Genomic DNA, 6,041 nt, shown 5'->3' with positions numbered 1-6,041 from the left:
ACGCGCGCAGCGATGACGTAGAGACGCGCGCGGCGGAAGCGCCTCAGCCGGCGGCAGGGGGCGTGACGCCGCAGCGCGCGAGGCTGACGTCACGGGGCGCCTGCAGCGCCGGTTGTCGTGGCAACCAGCCGCGCCCGCCGGCCCCGCCCTGCCCGCGGGGCTGCCCCAGGGCGGTGGGCGGGACCGGCGGGGCCTCGCGGGCAGGGCGGGGCCCGGCGCGGAGCGGAGCGGCGGGACGCGTTCCCGGGCGGAGCGCGCCCCCGTGCGCTGTCCCGCGGCGCAGCGTCCTGTTTGTCCTGGCGCTGCCAGCGGGCCCCTGCACTGCGCGGTGGCCTTGGTTGGTTCTTAAGGGGAGAAGAGATCGTGGGGCGGGGAGGGAGAGGCGCCGCCCGGAGCGGGGCCCGGCTCTGGGTGCCCTTCTCCAGATCCTTCCTTCGCGGTCAGGCTTGAGCCTCTCCCGCTCCGGCGGCCAGAGCCCGGGCCCCAGCAGCCGTGTCCCTGCGCCTCAGCAGCGCCCGCTCCGCGGGCCCCTTTCCCCTCGCCGGCTGGAAAGCAAGCCCAGGTCGTTCCCGGGGGGCTGTCATTGGGACATGGCCTGTCCCGTCACCGGTCTGGGCTCGGAACGGTCTCACCGCGCATCTTCGCCAGCCGATGCTCCGCTTTGCGCCTGCTGCCGCGCTACAGGCGCAGAGCCGAGCCTCTGGCGTCAGGGAAGCATGGCGCTGTCCCCGCAGCCTCCGGTGAACAGTTAAAAGAAGGAGCGCGAGGGACGGGCAGGCTGGGAGCACGCTTCCCCCAGCAGCTGGGCCTCCCCTCGGGCGGCGGGGGGCGCTCCGTGCGGAACCTTGGTCGCGGGCGGCGCCACCCGCCCGGCCCCGCCACGGGAGAGCACTCGCCCAGGGAGACCGCCCCGCCTGTGACGTCATCAGTGACTGCCACGGTGCATGGCGCTTTGCAACACCGGTATCGCGGGCGCTTCCGCCAAGAAAACTAGTGCGAGCGGCCTGTTCCGCCTCGCCGCCGCCACTGTCGCGCCGGCCTCCCGCTGTCCCCGCCGAGGCCGCCGCGGCCCTGCGCCACCCCCCTCGGAGGCCAGTGGAGGCCGGGAGGTCGAAGAGAGCTGTGCCGACGCGCGGATCCCTCCGCCTGCGGTAGCGGTGCTGCGGCCTCGCGCCGCCATTTTGAATGCCTGGTTCCTGCCGCTGCCGCTTCCTCCGCTGTAGGGACCGGCCCGGTGAGTGGGGCCGCGGCGCCCGCCGCCTCCGCGCTGGGCGCTTGCCGCTCGCCCGCTCCCGTCCTTGCGCCGCCGGCCAGACTGGGTCTGCGCTGCCGCGGTCCGCGACGTCCCGACCGCTCGGGGCCCCCGCGTGCCTTCGCTGCCTCTGCCCGTCGCCGAGCTCCGCGGTCGGGCTGCGGCCCTGCGGTAGCGCCGCTGGCTTTTCTGTCGGCGGAGGCCGCCCGGTGCCCATCCGCGGCCTCTGCCGGCGGGACTTCCCGCGAGCCGCCTGTCCGCACCGACCGCGTTGGGCCCCTGGCCGCGGCCTGTGCCCCCCGCCTCCGCCCGGCGGTCCGGGCCCGCCTCGGACTCTGCCCCGCGCTTCTGGGCTGGCCGGCTGCCTCCCGAGGCGCGGGGCAGCGTTTTGTCCGTGTTTCGGCTGTTACCCGCTGGAAAGGCGTTACTGGCGGGATTCTCGCTGCTCCACTCACCCGCTGTTACTGGGACCCAGGTGATCTCGCACAGCGTTTTTTGAAGTGGAAAGCGTAGACCTGCAGGACTTCTGTCAGCACGAAGTGTCCCGTGGTTCTGTCCGTAATGGAGGCTCTTGGCGTCCAAAAACTAGTTTGGACGTTTGCATCTATCCTTCCTTTGGTGTTTTATTGCTTGTGCCGCACAGTGGCTCAGAGTTACAGTTAGCGTCTTTGTGGTACTTACAGTGTTTGCCTCTTGTCGTATGGTTGCATGGGAGCAAAAATGTATGATTTCCGGCCAAAGGCATTTGCAAATCCACTGCAGGTGCAGTGGTAGGCTGCTGTTTGAGAATCAACCTATAAAGACAGTTTCAAATCCCTTCAAGCTTGGTCGACTTCTCTCCTCTCACAAGCTATAAGACAAATGATAAGTTTTTTTTTTTATAGTAAGCATTGTTTTTAAAGTTTGCAGATAGAACAGTTGTGTGTTTATAATATTGTAAACGATGCTTTAAAATGCTTAGTGATCTGTTTTAGTTTCTGATGCTTGAAATGTTAATGGAACAGTACAGCATCCCAGTGGAACACCTTTGGAAGGGTGAGATTTCCTGCTGCATGACCAGAGGGTGTGTTTGGCCCACAGTGGTTTAAACAAAGTAAAATACACGTGTATTTTCCCCTGTGTAGTACCCCTAGCATCACACATTTAAAATGGCAGAGATTTTTGTGTTGTTTTCTTTTTCTTTTTTTTCCTGTTCTGCTTTTATGTGATAGTGCACAGCTGGTTTTTGTGTGCCAGCTCTGCCCCCTCCACCCACTTCTCTAAACTACATTTTTTTTATTTTTTTTATCGACATGTCCTGATCTATTGCTAAATTCTTTCTTTTGCCTACTCATGTGCACTGTGGTATTTGGCACAGGATTTGAGAACTTTGCTGGGTACTTGAGAGCTCAATGAAGGCAAGAGGGTTTGTGTATTTTTCTGAGAGGTTCTGTGTGAACCCCTCGATTCTTCCATAGTGGGAGAAGGAGGGGAAGGTATTTAAGTGCCTGCGAGTTGAGAAGAGCAAAGTAAGTCTGGAGTAATTGTTCTGTGACAGGATCCAGCTTTTCTGTCTCCGATATGTAAGGTAACTTTCAGATTTCCTCCTTTTTTGATAAAAAAGCATTATCTTCCTTGTTTTGTTTTGGTGTTTGTTCCTGTGACTGCTGATCTGATTTTTTTTTTTTTCCCCTAAAGATAGTATGATAAGAATGGAGGGGTCTTGCAGTACCTTGTTGCAGTGTCCTGGTGAGAGAGTAAGGCATACAAAAATGTTCTGATTCTTAATAGCTCCTCTGCATACAGAGTTTTGCATTGGCATCGTTGTAAACTGAAATGGGATCAGTAAGTTTGTCAGACAATAGTGCAAAAAGGTGAAAGGCAGCAAAGGAACTGAAGTTATCTGTTCTTAGGCATGCAGACAGACTGCCCTGGTTAATGCAATTCAGATTTGGAAAGTCACCTTTCAAAGTGTGAGGGCTCATAAAAATCTTAACTGCTTCTAAAGTTAATGGCACTCATTCAGTAAAGCTTTTCATGCCTCTTTAGTGTGAATATTTGTTTTTATCTTTTAGTTGGCAGTGTGTATAACTTCAGGACATGGGTTGTTTGATTTCTTTGTCTTTTTTGTTAACAGGGCAAACTCTTCTGATGGAAAGTAATGTTAATTTGTTGTAGGTGACACTGAGCTGTTCTCTGAAGAGGGTCTGGTCTGCCTTGGTAGCAGTATCGCTTCGTTGGATGAGAGTTTTGGAGTTAGTTAAGTGATGAGGCTGTAACTCAAAACTAGTTACAGTAACGTGAGTGTAAGTGAATCTGTTAATATAGCAAGTGGTAGTGTTAGACTTTATCTGCTGTTTGGCAGAGGTGCTGTTGGTAAAATCTAAGATTAGAACTTCCTGAGGCACAGCTGAAGTTACCTGGTATATCATGCATCTCATCTTTCGTCTGGCATTAACCAAGGTAAAAAAAAGAGTGGTTTTTTTTGGTCACAAAGTATTAGAGGGCTTTATAAATTATTATTATGTCTTGCAGGAAAGTGAACTGGAAGTAAAATAACCAGATTACCTTACAGTTAGGAAACTATAGAAGCAGGTGAGAAATACAAAGGTAAAGTGGGTCAGCAGTGATTGAAGTGTAGGAACAGAAGCCAGGGAATCTGGAAATCTGATCTCATCTGTTGTGCTGACCAGCTATGTAGATGTGCTACCCCTTATTCCAACGCTTTATTTGTTAGCTTTTAAAAAAATAGGTAATATTTATTTTCTTCTTTGGCAGATGCTGAGGTTAACATCTGTTGAAAGCTCAGTGCATCTTTTGAAGACAGTTCAGGATTTGTTTGGTTTGGTGTACCTGTACTGTTGTGCAGGAGCGGGAACCTCATCAACGGTGCTTACCTAGTCTTACTAAATCCTGTTGTTGGGCTGCAGCCACAGGAAGCAAAGAGAAAAGAGAGGCAGGGCAGCGTTCAGCTTGGCTAGCTCACAGGATCTGTTCAAACTGAAGGTCTTTAAGAAAAACAGTGCGATGTCCTCTGTCACTATCCTGTCTCTCATCCTCCTCTCAGCTTCTGAACAGCACGGTGCCTTGCCCCTTGAGTACTCTTGTGCCACAGTTCTTGGTTTTTGAATGTAACTGGAAATGGGACCATCACTTCTTCTGAGACTATTTTTTAGCTCTTGTTTTGGGGCATTTTTTTTTTCCTTAATTGACCTCCTTTTTTTGTTCCTCCTCCACATGCTGTCTTTGTATAATGCAAAGTGTAACACTGCCTTTTATTATCATACTGTGTTTTGAAGCCCCCTGCAGCCTTTTAAAATTTTTTTTTAATTTTCTGATGTTACTTACTGTCTCCTTTCTGGTTCTCTGTTGTATTAAATAGCTTTTTCTCAAGAGATATTATTTTTCCACTTGGAACGTTGCATGGTTGGTTGCTTTTTTTCTCAACTCTCTTGCATTGCCTTTACCCTTCTTTGCCCTTCTTGATGGTGGTAGTGCTCCTTGGTTAGGTGTTTACTGTTTTCTATATAAATATTGGTAATTCTAGACTATATATGAATACCTCTGCTTTTTTTCACAGCTTCCTCTCTATTTGCAGTCTGTGTTTCTGTTTCTACTGCTAATGTGTCCGTTTTTTTGTTTGTTGTTTTTTTTTGTGGTTTTTTTTTTTGTTGTTGTTGTTTTAAAGTGTCTGATAGAAGTGTGAAGCCTGCCATTAGTAGTACAGCTGAGGCCATCGGGATTTTGTAGTTAACCATTGCAGTTATTCCTTTCATGTAATCCAGATGTATCATCTGCTTCTTTGTACAGGAGGCTTGATTCACTTAATACTGAAGCAAGTAGGGGAGTTCTGCTACCGATTTCAGTTGGGAGTTGGGTTGGGCTTGAATTATGTAACTTCCCAAAAGCTGGTTTTGCATGAGGAATGTGTTGGGGAGGAGCAACTTAAGTTGTGTATTTCAGATGTGTTTGAAAATGTACGCTTCTTCAGTCTTGGGTTGCTTTCTAGGATGAGCCAAGTTCAGAAATACTATTTACGGGAAAAGCTGTAACTGAGTATGTATCTTATTGAACTGAAAGTTCAGACAATTTCCCCAAACAGTAAAGCCCTCCTGTGAATAATTCCATGAGATTTGGTGGATTTTATGTCTCAATATTTCCAGAATTCAAGGCTGAATAATAATGGAATTTTAAAATACGTTCGATAGTTTGGTCATTTGTCCTAAACAAGTTCTTAAGCAACTTTTTTTTTTTAAAAAAATTCATTAGTATATTGAAAGAGTGGTTTTAATTTGTTTTAATGTTTGGTTTTTTTTTGTTTTTTTTTTTTTTGACATAAGCTCACATTTCTGAATAGTTTCCAGAGGGAAGGATCTCAACTCAATCACTTGTTTAAGGACAGTAAGGCCTTTTGTCTTTACACTGCAATTTCTGATGGAAGAATATAGCTTAGCTGAAGCACTTGAGCATTTTACATATGGGTTTTTGTAATATTGGGTGCTGCTTATAAATAGAAAAGGCTATTTGGTGATCAATCATATTTGAATATGGTTGTATTCTAAGAGAGACTTTTCTTAAGGTTCTGTACTTACCTATTTTTGGCACAATGACATGTTGAATGAAGTCTTGGACTTTGAAACATGACAAGCTTAACTAGTAGAAGATGATGAAAAGAGAGAAAATAGTTATTTAGAAGCATAACTTAGACAAAAAATGAAATATTTTTAATACATTAGGATTAATTTTTCTTTCTTGATTAATTTTTTTCACTTTTGGATAGTTTGCTAGGAATGATTTGCGTAAAGAAAGA

At 48.7% G+C, this 6,041-nt stretch overlaps 1 protein-coding gene across 2 annotated transcripts in view; it reads left to right on the top strand.

Moving 5' to 3' along the window:
* The first annotated feature begins 1,001 nt into the window (after positions 1-1,001).
* The window catches only part of AP1G1 (adaptor related protein complex 1 subunit gamma 1), a 42,732-nt gene continuing 37,692 nt past the window's right edge, over positions 1,002-6,041 (top strand). The window contains exon 1 of one of the 2 annotated variants that reach the window (XM_086758172.1): positions 1,002-1,234. The gene's annotated coding sequence lies outside the window, so the exon portion shown is untranslated. The remainder of the gene's footprint in view (positions 1,235-6,041) is intronic. The other variant, XM_086758173.1, reaches the window with a different exon arrangement.

This window comes from Chlamydotis macqueenii, chromosome 13 (genome assembly GCF_036417535.1).
Source record: "Chlamydotis macqueenii isolate bChlMac1 chromosome 13, bChlMac1.mat, whole genome shotgun sequence".
NCBI classification, from domain to species: Eukaryota; Metazoa; Chordata; class Aves; order Otidiformes; family Otididae; genus Chlamydotis; species Chlamydotis macqueenii.
This window is presented reverse-complemented; position numbering and strand designations above follow the sequence as displayed.